Source organism: Notamacropus eugenii, chromosome 2 (genome assembly GCF_028372415.1).
Source record: "Notamacropus eugenii isolate mMacEug1 chromosome 2, mMacEug1.pri_v2, whole genome shotgun sequence".
NCBI classification, from domain to species: Eukaryota; Metazoa; Chordata; class Mammalia; order Diprotodontia; family Macropodidae; genus Notamacropus; species Notamacropus eugenii.
In genome coordinates this window covers 125,159,024-125,176,700 of record NC_092873.1, presented here as the reverse complement: position 1 = coordinate 125,176,700, position 17,677 = coordinate 125,159,024, and the positions used below count along the sequence as shown (strand labels likewise).

Sequence of the window (17,677 nt, the reverse complement as noted above, 5' to 3'; positions counted from 1 at the left end):
TATTATAATTTGCAATCTTATGAGCAGTTTGATTGGAGGAATTAAAATCTAGATCCAGCTGAATGATCAATAAATCAGCAAGTCTTTATAAAGTACTCTCTATGTGCCAGGGACTGTGGTAAGCACTAGGAATGGGATAGGATGGGACTGTACTTGTGACTTCATTAGTTCAGAGAATTCCTGATAAAACTCTTTAAAAGTGTAAATTGTGCATTTACACCATTTCTGCAGCTAGGTGAGCAGTGTCGTGAGGGCAGCTAGGTGGCATATTAGATAGAGAGAAGGTTTGGAGTCAGGAAAACCTGAGTTCAAATCTGGTCTTAGACACTAGTTGTGGCAAGTTTGGATAAGTGACGTAACTCCAGTTTGCCTCAGTTTCCTTCTCTGTAAAATTGGATAATAATAGCACCTACCTCCAGGGTTGTGGTAAGCATCAAATAAGAACAATTCATTGTAAAGTGCTTAGCAAAGTGCCTGACACATTGTAAGCACTGTATAAATACTATCTTATTGGAAACACAGTTAATCAAGAACGGAAGCTGTCCTCCCAGGCCAAAGAGCTGCTAGACCAGATGGTCACTTCCAGTCTCTGATTATTTTGTAGATCTCCCAGATTCTCCCCTCCAGAGATTCCCAAGCTTTCTTTAAGGACTTTTGCTTGTTATGCCACACAATTTACCTTGTGAAACTGAAATGCCTAACCCTTCCCACCTGCAGCCCAGTCATTTTCTCTGCCCTAGTACCCCATATAAACCCTATTCGCAGCTTCCTCCTAGGATAGACCAGTATTTGCAGTGTGTCACCCCAAGCTGCAACTCACCTGCCCTGATTAAAGGCATCATTTTGCTATATTGGTTGTTTTCTTTTAAATTCAAGTTGACATTATTATTATTTTGCAACTTAGAGTCTTCAAGCATTTCTTGCAGGTACTGAGCAGCCAGCATGTGTCTGATGCAATACCCGAGCCCAATTTTCTAGCCTTCAAGGTTACCTTTTATTCACCATACCATGCAACAATAAAAACCAAAAACAAAATATTGTCTGCCTCACATCTAGGATCATGCTGGTAAATGTTTATCAACCAGTTCTCTCCAGGGGGGAAAATGTGCACATGACACTTTTAAGTTCAATATGAATTAGTAACATTTTTTCCCATCACTCTCTGAAGCCTAGAGTCTAGACAATCAATAAAAAACAAATCAAACCCAGATTTTTATCATTTACCAGTTTGCGAGGTGTAAATGCTCACAGAAGTTTTAACAGTCTACTTGGGTTCAGCTGGTTCCACAATACACCAGCTATACCCCGAGTTCTATATTCTATGTGTTCTATGATGAATTGTCTTTTCATCCAATGACTTTGGAGTGTTGAGATTCAGTAGGTGCCTAATAAGTGCTTGTTTATTATCTATTGCCAGCCTGCCTGATTTCCATTGCAACTGCTCAGTTCTTGAGTTGTAAAAAAAAAAAAAAATTAGGAGATTAATCAATCAATTGTATAGCTTTCCAACTTCTTTTCAAATGGCATAAAGCTCATCTTCAATTTCTAAACAGTTTCAGCAATCACCTGATTAAAAGAGGACCAGAATATTTCAAAATGTTCCGTTGATGTTGCCAGACTTTATTGATTACTTACATTAGAATGTAGGACTGTGAGTCAGTCTAAGAGATGTAAATCAGTATAAGATGGAGGCTGGGGAAAATGTTTATAAACCTAGAAATCTTTTCAAGTTTTACATATGGGGGAAGCAAAAAAAAAAAAAAAGATGCTATAATCTGGTTAAAATTTGCAATTACACTTGCCTTCAAGCTAATCCAACAATTCAGGAGTAATACACAGCTTTGACTTTAGGAAAGGATTTTACCCATTCATTCCTTCCACTACTACAGCCCCTCATATAGCTTCTTAGTCCTTTCCCATCCCATTACTCTCCTCCTAAGCCTTTAATCTACATTACTTTAAGCTGCTCCCTGTTCTTGGTCCTCAAACCACAAGTACCAGATCCAGATGAAGAATTAGACAGGGATGAAGCTCTGGTGTCAATCAATAAATGTACTAAGCAAGCATTTACTAAGTGTGCATTATGTCCCAGGCAATAGGAGTAAAAAGATAAAAGTAAAAAAGTGCCTGCCTTCAAGGAGGTTTCATTCTAATGTGAGATATAACCTGTATTTCTATAAATTTGTATAGATTATAAACAAAATGCATACAAAGTAATTTTGGGAGGGAGGGCACTAAGAACTAGGGAAGGTGAATCAGGAAAAGCTTCCTTGAGGAAGTGGTGTTTGAGATAAGTTTTTAAGAAAACCAGGGGTTCCAAAAGGTAGAAGGGAAAAGGAAAAATATTTCAAGCACAAAGGGCAGCTACTGGGACAAGAGAGCTGATGTGAGACATGGTAAGGAATGTACTTTAAGAAAATGGATTGGGTAGAAATGAGTCATGGAAACCAAATACTAGACTTGCAATAGTCTAAGCTACAGATGATAGAAGCCTGAATTTAAGGTGGGGCTATATAAATTGAGAGAAAGGGTCATATATGAAGGAAATGAGATAAAAATGATAAGATGATAACTGATTTGATTTGTGAGGTGATGCAGTATTGAGGGATGATATTAAGGTTGTGAACCTGGGTGACTGGAATGATGGCCATATATTTAACAGCAATAGGGAAATTTGGAAGAGAGGTGGGTTTAGGGGAGAAAGATAAGTTCACTTTTGACCATGTTCCGTTTGAGATTTTATCCAGTTCAAAATATCTAATAGCCAGCTGGGGAAATGGGACTTACCACTCTGGAGTGAAATAAGGGTTTGGGGAAAGTAGATCAAGATTACTGTTACTGGTAGGTGGAGAGGAAGAGGAGGGAAATCAAGACTGAAATCACTGAGACATTTAGAATAGGGGAAAGGACACTATGGAAATGGGTTCTGTGGCTCCCATACAATTTAAGTACAGTTATGAAGCATTTGTTACATAGAAGTGTGCAAGGTGTTGGAGATACAAAAATGAAAATAATACAGTCCTTGCCTTCAAAGATCTTATAATATACATGGGCACAAGTAAGCATAATATGAGGCAGACTGTGATGGGGCAAAGGGGAGCTCCAGACCACATATTCTGGGAAAATTTTAAAAGGAAACATTACTTTCATCTAGGGGATGAAGGAAAGTGGTACCTGATTTGGGCCTCAGAAAAAGAGAAGTGGGAAAGGAATAGACATTAATTAAGCACCTACCATGTTTCAGGTACTGTGCTAAGTGCTGAAGATATAAATATGAAAAAAAGAAAGCTCATTCCTACTCTCAAGTAGCTTACAGTCTGATAGGGGAAGACAAAATACACAAACTGTAAAATGGGTGAGGGGGCAGAAGGAAAGTACTCAGCCCAGGGACATGATAGAGAAATCAGTCAGTGAAGACCCAAGTTAGTAAAATCAGATGAGAAATGAAATGTCTGAGCTGAGCACTTTCCTGAAGTGAAGGTTTAGAGTTCATGGCCCCACCCTCAAATCAGAAAGGCAGATGGTGGTGATAAGTTGGAGCCTGAAGGTACACAAGATCTTGGGATGATGGGATTATCCCAATAATGAGCTTTCTGGAGTGTGGTGAAGATGTGAATGAGAGCAGTTCCAAGGTAGTGCAGCCAAGTGAGAAATGAGGAATTTAAGCTTAACTTTGTTAAAGTCTAGGATTTGTATTTAGATGGATTTAGGATTTCATCAGCACAGGTTCTTCCTTTCTGGTCTTGATCAAACTCTGTCTTTCCTTCCTATCTTTGTAATTCTTATCCATGTTCTTCTGTAGGTCCTGAAAACTCCTTAGTAAGGGATTCAGCCAACGTGCTGGAGGTTTTCTGTTGGATCTTTTAATATTTCAAAGGTATTTTTGAAGGTAGCACTCTAGCTGTTCAAATATCATCTCTCATTCTTGACACACTGACAGATTCACCTCCTTTTCTGGTTACTCACATCCTTAATGATGTCTGTCATGCCAGCTAATAAGCAACAACCAACACACCTCTCAAGTAGCTTTTGATTGCCCTTTGGGTTACCTGATGTCCAATTTTTCTAGATTGTTGCTGTTCCAATTTTTATAGCTCCATGTTATCAAGAAGAAAATATTACATGTGTATATGTACATTTAAACAGATAGTATTCTCTGTTCTATAATGTTCTGTATTACATATACATACATGTTTATATATATATGCATATACACAGATAATATTCTCTAGCTATCTGTGTTTATAAAAGGTAGACTTTTGAAACAGTAAGCATATTCGGATCACTGAAAATGCTATGTACTTCCCAAATTCTGTTTGGTGCAATCATACCCTGTGTTTCAACTTTGCACTGAGTTCCTACCTACAAAAATTTTAAGATAAAATGTTTTGAGAAAGGGCAAGAGAGAGTGGCATTTGTGTGTCTGTTATGAAAAGTTCTCAGAGACATGATGATGGATAAACTTACATTGTTAAACTTGAAGCTTACCTACAAGAGGAAAGTGGGAAAAGAGCTTCAATTATGTCAGAATCCAATAATTTTGAAGAGCTAATTTATATTTCTTTGGTTACTTGTTTATTTATTTTGGATCCCAGATGTAATTTGATAGATCATAGAACTTTGCTTAATGGGACACCTTGGGTGAAGATCAATTCTGTACAACCAGGGTTTCTGGAGAGGTTAGATTTTCTCCCTTTTGCCTCTTGGTCATCATTAGGAGAGTTACTTTTTACACTCTGTTATAAAATAATGCTTTCAAGGCTTTTTGGCATATTTGTTGATAGGCAACATGGCTCAAGATTTCTGTGCTTCTTAAATTCTTGTGTCTGCTTTTTATAGGTCTTCTGCCTCCTCTGTCAGATTAGCAGTTATCAGGTCTTTAAGTGAACACCTGAAAAGCTCTTCTGTCAATGAGAAGCCTGACCTTCAGTGCATGAACTCTGTGGCATCCATTTAGTGACTCAGAGACTTTTTTCTTTAGTTTTTTTATTTCTGTTTTGTTCCGGATAGGCAATGGGTTGGATAATCAAGCCTGAGATGAGGTTGGTGTGTTAGAAAGAACAGTGGATGTGGAGTCAGGAGAGATCTCAACATAACCCTGACTTTACTATTTATTAGCTCTGTGACTTTGGTCATGTCACTTAATCTCTCTCATTTTTTCAACAGTAAGATGAGGAAAATAATATTTATACTTCCTGCCTCAAAGGATTGTTAATAGAAAGAAACCTTAAAGTGATGTATAAATGGTAGTTATTCTTACCATAATCAGCTTATATGGTCAAGTGTAAATTTTTTGTAGTATTATAATCTAAATATAACCATAGTTTTGAAAGCACCTTGGTAACCATCACTCTACTTTTAAAATGAAAATGTGATCCCTATGAAAATATTTTAACTCAAATTTGTTCTTTTTCTTGGCCACTGAAACCAGAGTGCCAATGAGGAAAGACAAAAGGAAGTAATCAGTTATATGGTGAACAGAAGAAATAAAAAAAATTAATTATTCTTCGGGTTAGTAAATTAGATAGGTACTAAGATAGGCAACAAATACACATATGAGCCCAAATAATATTAACTTCTTACAAGCTACATTTTAGAAAAAGATAAATTCTTATAAAAATAATTTCCTTGTGGGTAGCTACTGAATTATAAAATTTCATTTTGATTGTCTTCAGAGGGTATTGAGGGAGCCAAATAAGAAAAATAGAGGACCTGGGAGTAGATTTATTATGTTCTAAGGGTTTGAAGAGGGGAAAGAGAAGGATAAACAAAAGGAATGTGATAATAAAGAAAGTGGGATGGAACTTGCTATTTCTCATAATTGGAGTATGAGAGAATAATATATAAACTTGGAGGAAGGAATGGGGAACTGAGCACCAGATGGATCTCACTTACTTCAGATGGACAAAGGAGGGTTGAATATAAACAGACAGATGCACAAATGGTTTGGTGTAGAGATACATCAAACTCCACAGGGAAGCAAGGGGATTAGAGGGTGGGGTTGGTTAAAAAAGAGGATAAGGAGGGAAAGTACAGAAAAGAATGAAAGTGCAAGCTAGAAAAGGCTTAAAAGCCAGGAGATTTTATATCTTATTTTGAAAGTAGTAGAGAACAATGGGAATTTACTGAATGAGGGGTGGGGAGGTAACATGGTCAAATTTGTACTTTGGTTAGATCACATGGTTGAGTGTAGGAAGGATTGGACAGGGAAAAACTTGAGAAGGGAGCTGACCAGCAATTACAATATTTCAGGTGAGAGGGTCCACATTAGGATAATGACAATGTCAGAGTTCGAAAGGGGACCGCATGAGGGATGATCTAAGGGTAGAATTGACAAGATTTGGTAATAGATTTTAATGGGGGTATGAGAGAGAGAAATTAAGGATAATAGACGGGTAGATGGGTCCATCTGCTGGAGAAGACAAGGTGGGGATCAAATGTGCATGTAGAAGTGTTTGCCTTGGAGAGAAAGGCCACCTCTACATGTAAGACATAGGTAGAGGGAGAGATAGTGTGTTTATGTGTGTGTGTGTGTGTGTGTGTGTGTGTGTGTGTGTGTGTGTGTGTGCGCGCGCTCATGCAGGCATCTGAGTTTTATGAGATAAAGAAGAGGGGAAAAGAGGGAGCACTTGATTAATGGCTTTAATTTTTTCAGTGAAATGGGAGGCAAGCTTCTTAGCTGAGGGATAAGGAATAGGAAAACCATAGAATGTTTGAGAAATGATAAAAAGGTTTGGAAAAGCTGCTGGGGTGAATTGGACAGTAAATCAATTAGGGAGGTATAAAAGGACTGTCTTGCTACAGTGAGGGCCCAGTTAAGATTGTGTAACGTATATTTATAGTGGACTCAAGTCAGCACAGTTTCATGATTTTCTCCGGCTTTATTCAGCAGCATGTGAGCTGGTGTGAAGGTAGTGACTTCTGCGGGTAATCTAAGAGTGGAGTTTGATAGGGCAAGCTTTTTGACAGGAACAGGATAGGGACACAAAGAACTTGAGAAAAAAGTTTAGTGTAGAGTTGAACTGATTTAGTAAGGGATCAAAATGGAAAATGGAGAAGGGTATAGGCTACTAGGTGGTAAGTAGATAGAGTACTGCACCTGGAGTCAGGAAGACACATTTTCCTGAGTTCAAACCTCAGACACTTACTAGCTGTGTGACTATGGGCAAATCACTTAACTATGTTTGCCTCTGTTTCCTCATCTGTAAAAATGAGGTGAAGAAAGAAACAACAACATAGGCAGTGCAGGGTTGATGGCCTGGGAAAAAGCCGAGGGTAGAGGGATTGAAGGATGAAGAATAGTGGAGAAACACATTAGGAAGACTTGGATTGGTGGAAGTGAGTTGTGGCATATATCCTGTGAACAGGTGAAGAAAAAATCAAGGAACTCTATTTTGGGAAAGAAGGGGGCCACATATTAAGAACAAGGTATAACAGATGTAGAGCTTAAGTGTTTCATTCATGTCCACACAATGCAAAAACTCTTGTAGGAAGTCCTCCAGCCTACTGGATGACTCCTTGGAAGTCTTATGAGAGAACATAGCCAAGGACTGCACAAGAGGAGAAATCTTGAGTCAGTGCTATCTGCACTGGTGGAGGGATCAAAAACCCATTCAGATACTGAAGATGTCTCAGAAATTCTCTGCAATAAATTTAGGACGTTCAAATATAATTGACCAGTACTACAGAATCACATAAACGGAAGGCAATTGAAGATTTGCCTAGTCTTCTCTGCTTCAGGTAGTACAATGCCAGGGGTTGGGTAGCATTTGGACAAAGCAGAAGACCAGGACCAAGAGTCAAGTTCAAACAGGAACATCTGATCATTATCTGACTCACAGTGTCCCCTAAGTCAATCTCATTTAGAGATAAAAGAGAACATGACGGAATTTATGAGCCTGCTACTAAAAAGGAAGCTCTGCAGCTCAAAAGTTCATTCCTTCTCCACTTTATTCTCTTACACTACTCCTCCAGTATTCTATTTCAATCAAAATAAAAAGAGAGGCAGTATGGGATAATGGATAGAGTCAACTGGAAGATTAAGAAGATTTGAGTTTAAGTCCTACCTCTTACATAAGAGGCGATGACTGTGTGGACAAGTCTCTGAACTTCATGGTACTCCAGGCAGCTCTCCAAGACTGAGTGGCAGTGCTACATTGGTATAGGTAGTTTCCTACAACAAAGAAATCATAGGTCTGTCAAAATTTATTTTTTCCCCAAAATGCTTTGTTCCCTGTTCTCAAGATTATCTCAGTCCTATTTCTGATTTCCAACTTGTACTTTGACAAAACTTTAGGGTTCTTGAAATTTCCTTTCTTAATGATCCTTCAACTTGGAAGTAAAAAAAAGGCATTTAAAAGCAAGTATTGTTTATTTGGCTTTTGTTAAAAGTAAGCAGATGATTTAGGGGCGCTAGCTGAGTGGCACAGTAGATAGGACTGGAATCAGGAGGACCTGAATTCAAATTCGACCTCAGTCACTTACTAGCTCTTTGGCCCTGGGTAAGTCACTTAATCCTGATTGCCTAAAATTAAAATTTTTTTTAAAAAGGAATTAATTTTTAAAACTCAAACATTATTCAGTCATTTCAGAGGATCACCTAAGAGGAATGGCACTTGGTTGCCTCCTTCAGGCTGAGAGGCATAGTTCACCTGCTGGGGGAATATCTCAGTATCAACTTCATTTCAGTTATGAAAAGCTTTTGTCAAAGTGAGAAAAAGGAAAATGGCAATTGTTGGAAGGGTGGTATTAGGATAGACACACTAATGCACTCACTGTTAGTATGGCTACGAATTGGTACAGCCATTCTGGAAAGCAATTTGGAACTACACCCAAAAAAGTCACTAAATTGTATATTTCCTTTGACCTAGTAATATCACTTCTAGGCCTATACCACAAAGAGATCAAAGAGGAATAGGACATGTGTGTGTGTTTTTAAGAACTCCTTTTGTTGTAGCAAAGATCTGGAAACAAAGAGAGTGCCTATTATCTGGGGAATGGCTAAACAAATTGTGGTATATAAATGTAGTGGAATATTATTGCACTGTAAAAAATAATAAAAGGAATAGTTTCAGAGAAACCTTGGAATTTTATCTGAATTGATGTAGAGTGGAGTGAGCAAAACCAGAATAATTTATGTAATAACAGCAACATTGTTGTGAAAACAATTTTGAAAGATCTAAGAAATCTGATTATTTCAATGATCAGTCACATCTCCAGAGTGCCAATGATGAAATAAATACGCTTGTCATCTCTTGACAGAAAGGTGGTGAACTTGAGGTGAAGAATGAGACATACCTTTTTGGAAATGACCAATGTATGGATTTTCTTTTGACTGTGATCATTTGCTGCAAAAGATTTGTTTTTCTTTTTTTTTCAATGGTGAGAGGTGGGGGGTGAGAGAGATTTGGGTAGGAAAGAGGGACTGGTGACAATGTTACCCCCCCAAAAAAAAGACAGAACAGAGGGTCATTGAAGCTTTTAAAACAAAATGTGCATAAGGGAACATCAGGAAGATCAGAAGGAAATAAAGACAAGTAGTTTAGCTTTGAAAATAATATATAGAATTTATTGTTTATTTTTTTAAAAAGCTGTATGTAAGAGACATGCAATATTACAATAAACATAGTTTATTGTAAAATCTATTTTGGCTTTACTTTGTAAGTGGGAATACTTTTCTTTTGTATTTAAGTGAACAATTAAAATTTAATTTAATTTAAAAAAATCTTTTGTCAACACTTTCAGAACTTTGCATTTTAAGTGTCTGTCTACAGCCATACTTGCCTCTACCAAGCCTTGATTGCTATTTTAGACTGTTGACTTACTACCACCTAGTGGTGGATATGTCAAATACTGCAGATCAAGGTAAGAAGACACTTGGAATTCAAGGAAATGGGAGAAATATGATGGGTAGGGATAGCACTTCAGGTTGGATAAAATTGGCCAAATTCAAGGTGAAGAAAATTGGTGGCATTATAGAAACATAGACTAGGACTGTCAGTCCACAGACACAAGTAGATTCCAGGAAGAGGAAGATCAATAAAGGCATAGAAGACCAAACAATTCAAGAAGTTCAGGGAGAATAATCTGTATTGTGATTTTTGATTTTAGGCAAAGACACTTGTGCCCTGTACCCTGATTTACTTTCCCTGCAAGGGACTCTCAGGAATCTGTTTGCATCTAGGGAGTTTCAAAGCCCTTCAGCTGTGATTACAACATAGGTTCTACAGTAATTCTGGTGAAAGGTTTGTACCTTTGCAAGGCTATAAACTTACAGCATAGATCCCCACCATTGGTGGTCCCTGGTCCACTGATCTGATGTTGGACCCTTTTGACAAGAATGAGTTTAATGGACCTGGTTTTTCAATCCTGACTCTGAACTATCACTAAAGGGTGAATGGGACTTGTCAGGTCAGTTTAGTGATTATTTAATCATCCCACTGAGTGACTACCTGGGAATTTTTGTTCATACACAGGTCAGATTAGATGGCCTCTAAAGTGCCTCCGGGTTCTGAAATTCTGTGATTCTTTGTTCATAGCCGATAGCAGCAGAAACCAGTGAGGGACTTGGAATGATGGAATGAGTGCAGGAGTAAAAGCCAGGAAGTATATAAAGCATTTCATGACATAGAGATATTCCATGTCCTGGTGAGCTATGAGGAATTGCCCTGGGACAGGAACAATCTTGACCAGATGATGACACTTTCCAAAGGCCTCTATCTCAAAATACTCAAATTGTACTTTGCAGATGTCAGTTGCTGGGAGAAGAAGGTACCTCATCAGAGTAAAACCTGTGCTCTCTGTCACTTGGAATAGCGCTACCTGGAGATGTCTGCCTTGGTTATGGTGGAATGGGATCTAGGTGAGGAAAACTGGGCCTGCGGGTGAGAACTACCCCATATAGTCAAGGCTCATGGAGATCAGGTGTTTGGTTGTTTTTTTTAAAATAAAACTACCATAATTAGCCTTTTGCCAGTGTTAGCTTTCTTCAGACTCTTTATTCCTTTAGTGGTTTCCATTGTTCTGCTTTTCTCTCCCTCCTCTCTCTCTCCCTCTCTCCCTCTCTTTCACTCTCTCCCTCCTTTTCACTCTCTCCCTCCCTCTCCCCCTCCTTCCTCTCTCTTTTCCTATCTCCCTCTCTCCCTCCCTCCTTCCCTCTCTCTCTCTCTCTCTGTCTCTCTCTTTCTCTCTCCCCTCCCCATTTCTGTCTCTCCTATTATGTGCTAGACCCTGTGCTAAGTATTTTACAAATCTTATCATATTTGATTCTCACAAGAATCATGGGAAGTAGATACTATTACTATCCCCATTTTACAGTAGAAGATGCTGAGGCAGATAGAGGTTAAGTGACTCACCCAGGGTCACAGATCTAGTAAGTGACTGAAGCTGGATTTCAGTTCAGGTCTTGCTGACTCCAGTCCCAGAATTCTGCGCTTTCAGTTGCAGCACCTAGGTGCCTAATTATTTTCCCTCCCAAACTCCTGTTCTGAGCTGTTTTCCCTGTTAAGAGTATCACCGTCCTTTCAATCACCCAAGCTTACAACATTGTGGTTATCCTTGGCTCTTCTCTCCCTCTCCCACCTATCTAACCAGCTGCCAAATCTTATCAGTTCTTCCTGTCTCCTCTCTCTTCTCCCAGCCTCCTCATCTTACTATTTCCCCCTTTCCCCCTGACTCACATGAAGAGATGGTGTTTTTCCTTGCCAAGGCAAACCCCTTTATATGCACAAGTGAGTTCATTCCATCTCATCTTCTCCAGCAGATTGTGCCTTTTATCATCTCCACTTCACCACTCATCTTCAGACCTTCTGGCTGCTTCAAGATGCTCATCTCCCCGCCATCTTCAAAAAATTCTCCAATGCTCCAACCATCCCCACTAGCTATTGTCCTTTCTTAGCCCTCCTAACCCAGCCACTTCTTATCTTTCCAGGCTTCTTATATTGTCTTCCTGTCCACATACTCTGTATTTCAGAGACATGGCATCCTTGTTGTTCCTTTCACACACCACTCCATCTCCTGACTCCAAGCATTTTTCCTGGCTGTCCCTTATGCTTAGAATTCTCTCCCTACTCATTTTCGTCTCTTGGCTTCCTTGGGTTTCTTCAAATCTCAGCTAAAATTCTACCTTCTATAAGAAGGTCCCCCTTAGTGCTAAGATTATCTCCAATTTATCCTGTATCTTATTTATATGCAGGATCATATGGCTATAAAGTCCTTAACACAGTGCTTGGCATAGGGCAAATGCTACATAAATGTTAACTTATTATTATTTCTTCAATCAGATGCCATTGCTTAATACTTGATATCTTTATATGGGTTTTTAGATGTGATCAGCATACAATGTCAATGATGATGAGATGAATGATTTTCTGTGTAAGGTAATTTAGAAATGCATTCAACTGAATGAGATCACATGATTGGTAATGGGTTTTGTTTCAAATTTCAAATATATAATATTGTTTATGGTATTGTGTTTCTAAATTTTTTTATAATGTGATATCTAGTAAAACTATTTTTAAAAACTATTGTATCAGATGCTGTTAGAAAAGAAGTTTATTTTATAATCTGGATATTGTTAGATTATAAATTGCACTGTTAAAAGAAGGTAAAAAAAGTTTGAAAATTTTTAGGTAATTTTTATCATCCCAGCTGATCATGTATTGTAATATTCTGAAGTACTATAATTTAACAAATTATAAACTCCCAAGTTTGCCTATATTTAATAAGAGGCACCTAAGATTATTTAGCTATCAGTTACAAAAATTATAAGATTATTGGTTAAATTATTAGAGATTATTATGATAAGGCTAATTCAGTTGGGTATATTTTTGGCCTTGCTTCACTTAGAAAACAGAATCTCCTCTCTATTGTAAATACTTTTTGATAACAAGGGGGTGACAATTAGGAATTTATTTGTAATAATTATGAATTTATTTTATTTATGGTAATTTGGAATTTATTTCTGATACTTGGGATTTTTTTTAAACCAACTGAAGTCTTAAATTCCAATTGTCATTTACTTTTTAAAAATTTAATTTAATTTTAATTTTCAACTTTCACTTTAATAAATTTCTGAGTTTTAAATTTTCTCTGTCTCCCTGTCCTAGATGGTGTACAATCTGAAAAAGGTTCTATATACACATTCATATTTTCACATTAGTCATGTTGCAAAGAAGAATTAGAATGAGTAGAAGAAATCACGAGAAAGAAAAAACAAAACAAAACAAAAAAGAGAGAGCAAAGAGTATGCTTCAATCTGCATTCAGACTCCATAGTTCTCTCTCTGGGTGTGGATAATATTTTCCATCCTGAGTCTTTTGGAGTTGTCTTAGATAGATCCTTGGGTTGCTGAGAAGAGCTAAGTCTATCAAAGTCATCACCCAAAGTGAAGGTTACTGTGTACAATGTTCTTCTGGTTCTGCTCATTTCACTCACCATCAGTTCATATAAGTCTTTCCAGGTTTTTCTGAAGTCTGCCTGCTCGTCATCTCACATCACTTTCTATAGCATTTCTTACAGTATTCCATTACATTCATATACCACAACATGTTCAGCTATTCCTCAATTGATGGATATCCCCTCAATTTGCAATTCTTGGCCATCATAAAAAGAGCTGCTATAAATATTTTTGTACATGTGGGCTCTTTTCCCTTTTTTTTGATCTCTTTGGGATACAGCCCTGGAAGAGGAATTGCTGGATCAAAGGGTATGAACAATAAATTTCAATTTTAAAGATTTATTTATGCATTTAAGAATTGAATAAGAGATATCTATCAGTTTAGAAGTTTCCATCTATACTATTTAATTAGGTGCTTATAATTGCCTTTTTATATTAGGATAAATTTTAAGCTATTAATAAGAAAGAGAAATACTTTTAGAAAGAAATATTTAAGTAAAAATCTTTTGTGTGATTCTTAGAAGACCTGATAAATTCTGTTAGTTATTTCAATAACCTGATAATATTGATAATAATTATGTTCAGTTCTATGGTGATTAGTGAGGCTTTATTGTTTGAAGTGAAACTTTTTTTTGGGGACACTGAATATTCTTTTAGAATTTCATTCTTAGATTTGTTATATCTTGCTTTAAGAAAAATGGTGGTAATCAATAACTTAATGGGAGTAACACCTGAGATCTAAGGCTAGTGGATATCTGTCCCTGGGAATAAGATTACCTTGGGAAAGCTAAGACTGGACTCTTTAATTCCTTTTCATTTTCATTGATCTCTCTTTAATTCATTTTCAACAAGCCATCCTTCCACCTGGTTCTTTCTATTTGGCTATTTTTAGTGGCCTAAGCCTTTAAGGTTAGTACTTATGTGTTAAATTCATGTCTCTGCTTCTTCCTCTAATAGTGAATCTCTCTAATGAAGGCCAGATAAGTTGTGATTTTTTTTATGAATCTCTTATGGTTACCAATGTGAAATTATAGTCAATACTCCTTAATAACTGAATCTACCCAAAGTTCCATTACTGGAACTTGCTATTTAAGATCTTATGGGACTATAACTGATATCATTCTGAGTCTGATTTCAGGTATGATCATCAAGGAATGCTATTAAGCCAATGATTCATGATGCCAGCAACTCTGTGGGGGTGATATCCATGAACTGCAGGTGGAGTTCTCATGGAAAAGGTTGGGAGAACAACTCTTGGCAGGGATTGAGGTAGGATTCTCTTGACTTGATTTCCCCAGTATAGCATTTCTTCTTTAACAGAAAATATTGCACCATTTAAACCTGCTCAATGCAATTGGCTATCTATATCAGGGCTTCTTAAAGTTTTTCCACTTTGCATTTTAGCAGCATTTGTTGGCACTCCGTGTATGTGATGGCATGCACAGTGCAAAGGGCACATGTGTGTTCAGAACCAATGCTGCAGTGAGGTTGAGAGATGCTGCCAGAAACACCTTGTATTCATTATGTGTTTGATTTTTAATTAATTTTAGGTTGTAGCACATTCAGAAACCTTTCACTGTTGCCAAATTTTTCATGGCCCCATATGGGATTGTGACCCACAATTTAAGAAGTGCTGACCCTGGAAGTCCCTAACCTGGAATTGACATCAAGATAGGAGGGATATTTCCCTTACTGTAGAGCTATGTCCCTCTTCTTTTCTGGCAAATTTTGATAATTATATTAGGCGATCAGTATAAACACAATATTAGATTTTTTAGGCTAAGATTGGAGTGCATTTCAGTCATCATAGTAAGATGTAAGTAAAAGAATTGACCTATTTGTCCTAGAATTTTAATCCTTTATATATTCTGAACAAATAAGTAAATGGGTATTTAGCCTTGCATTCCCGTTTAAAATAATGTTCTTTAATTTCTCACAATGGTGTGGGGATAATTCAACAGTGATGTAAAGACTTGCGGAAACCAGACTGTAATTCTGTTATTTAGTGAGGTTAATATCATGCCTGTCTTAGTTCTGCGTTAATGAAAACAGTATTAGTTATCTCAAAAGAATACTATCTTACGGTCAATTTTTTAAATGCCTTAAAGAGACATTCACTTCAAGAGATATCCACTTTGACTAGGGATTATTCATTTGAACATGGCTAGAAACTGAAAATGTTTTATTACAAACAATTTATTTAATAGGCATTTTTTTAAACTATGTATTTATACATTCCATTGCAACACCTTTTGTTACACTTGTAGTTAATATGGCAGGGGCAGCTAGGTGGTACAGTGGATAGAGCATCAGTGCAGGAGTCAGGAGGACCTGAGTTCAAATCTCACCTCAGACACTTGACACTCACTAGTTGTGTCACCTTGGGCAAGTCTCTTAACCCCAATGGCCTCATCCTGGTTATCCTGTTATCCTGATGAATATCTGGTCACTGGATTCAGATGGCTCTGGAGGAAAAGTGAGGCTGGTGACCTGCACAGCCCTCCCTCAGTCAAAAACAAAGTCAAGTGCAAGTGATATCATTATTTCTCTGATGGCATGGTCTTCTTCGGCAACGAAGGATGAACACACGAAGTTAATATGGCATCCATTAAGAGAATTCATTCTTTCATTAGAGTTCTTCTTCTTATAAGAAGCATTTTGTCATTAGTTCCTTAGAGTCTCATCTTCATAATAGGGAGAATGAACAATGCTGAGTATAAAAATTGGAGTCAGAGTTCTCTAATTTTTTTGGTTTGTATTTGAGTTTCTTAGATATATTCATATGATGATTAGTTAACCTAAAAAAATGTAAATTCTCTGGTCTAAAAGATTCCCTAATTTGATTTTCTTATCAGTAGAGATATAAAATTTGAATTAACCCTCTCTAATTGACCTGGTTATTGGTAAAGTAAATTTAAAATTGCATTAAATTGTGTGATGATCAACTATGAATGACTCAGCTCTTCTCAACAACAATGATCCAAGACAAGTACAAAGGATTCATGAAGGAAAATACTCTTCATATCCAGATATAGGACTGATGGACTCTGGATACAGATCAAACCATATTTTTTTCAATTTATTTTTTCTCATGGTTTTTAAAAATCTGTTTCTTCTTTCACAACTGTGATTAATATAGAAATATTTTTTACATAATGGTGCATATATAAATTATATTAAACTGCCTACCATTTTCCAAAGGGGGGAGGGGCAGAAGAGAGAAAATTTTGGACCTCAAAATCTTGTAAAAATGAATGCTAAAAATGTTCTTGACATGTAACTAGGGAAAAAAATAAAATACTATAAAAATAAAATTGTGTTAAGACCAATTCTGGAAGAGATTTTTAGCAGAGAAGGACATTTCTACAACTGACCTGAATCAGAGAAGCCAGTCAACTGGAAACTGTTCTGAGACCTCATCCAGACCAGAGGGCTGCATCAGGAGATATTTCCAGAGAACCAGATAGCTGTATGAGATGTCTGACCTTCAGATTTTATGGACCTATGAAATAGACAATTTTTTTTTTTTTACTATTTACTTACTCCTTATGTGCCTTTTATTTGTAAGGTCTGCTTTCCAAAGGGGACTGGCCCCAATGGGTCATGTCAATACATTAGTCAGTCTCTCCCTTTTCTCCTCACATTGTTTCCCATCATAAGCTTCATAGTTAAAAACCCTTGAAGAAGTGTTTGTCATAGCAGTGATTCATTGGAGAATCTATATCTCTCAATAGAATCAAGTAGGGGAACAAGAAAAATGATTATTAACCAATTATTAATGTGAATGACCAATTATTAAGATTAAGGTTTTCCCATCCTATTTCCTCATTCAGAATCCAGCCCCTGTAGGTTATTCCATCAGTCTCTGAAGGACATTGCTAATAGATGAGATTGCCCAAATCAAGAGGGTACATGCTTTTTGATCTTGTGTGGGACCCTACCCAACTAGAAGACCTTACAAAGAGAATCCAGTCCTGGTGAGATCTTGCCCTTAGGAAATAAATCCCCGCCCTTGAAACCTTTCATTAGAATTTAGGATAACTCAGGTTACAAAGGGAAAAACCAACCAGAGTAGTCTTAGTAGAGATGGATTCTTTTGTCCAGATTGTTGGAGGTGGCTGAGTCTCATAATTAGGTCATGTTCTCAACAAGAGGAGCTAAACATTTTTTGTTCACCTCATTAATATGTCCGCCCCCTTATTGCTTGTTAGCCAGTCAGAGTTGATTTCCACCCTTAGGTACGCCACCTTTTCCAAAGGCTCCTTAAGCATTTCAGTGTTC

General features: G+C 37.2%; 1 protein-coding gene across 3 annotated transcripts in view; it reads right to left on the bottom strand.

Moving 5' to 3' along the window:
• BEND6 (BEN domain containing 6) overlaps positions 1 to 16,898 on the bottom strand; it is a 79,546-nt gene extending 62,648 nt beyond the window's left edge. The window contains exons 1-2 of one of the 3 annotated variants that reach the window (XM_072642533.1): positions 16,771 to 16,898; positions 8,067 to 8,173 (exon numbers count right to left, since the gene is read on the bottom strand). The gene's annotated coding sequence lies outside the window, so the exon portion shown is untranslated. Of the gene's footprint in view, positions 1 to 1,224; positions 1,317 to 8,066; positions 8,174 to 16,770 lie in introns of those variants that run through there. The other 2 variants (XM_072642532.1, XM_072642534.1) reach the window with 2 other exon arrangements.
• Positions 16,899 to 17,677: the final 779 nt, after the last annotated feature.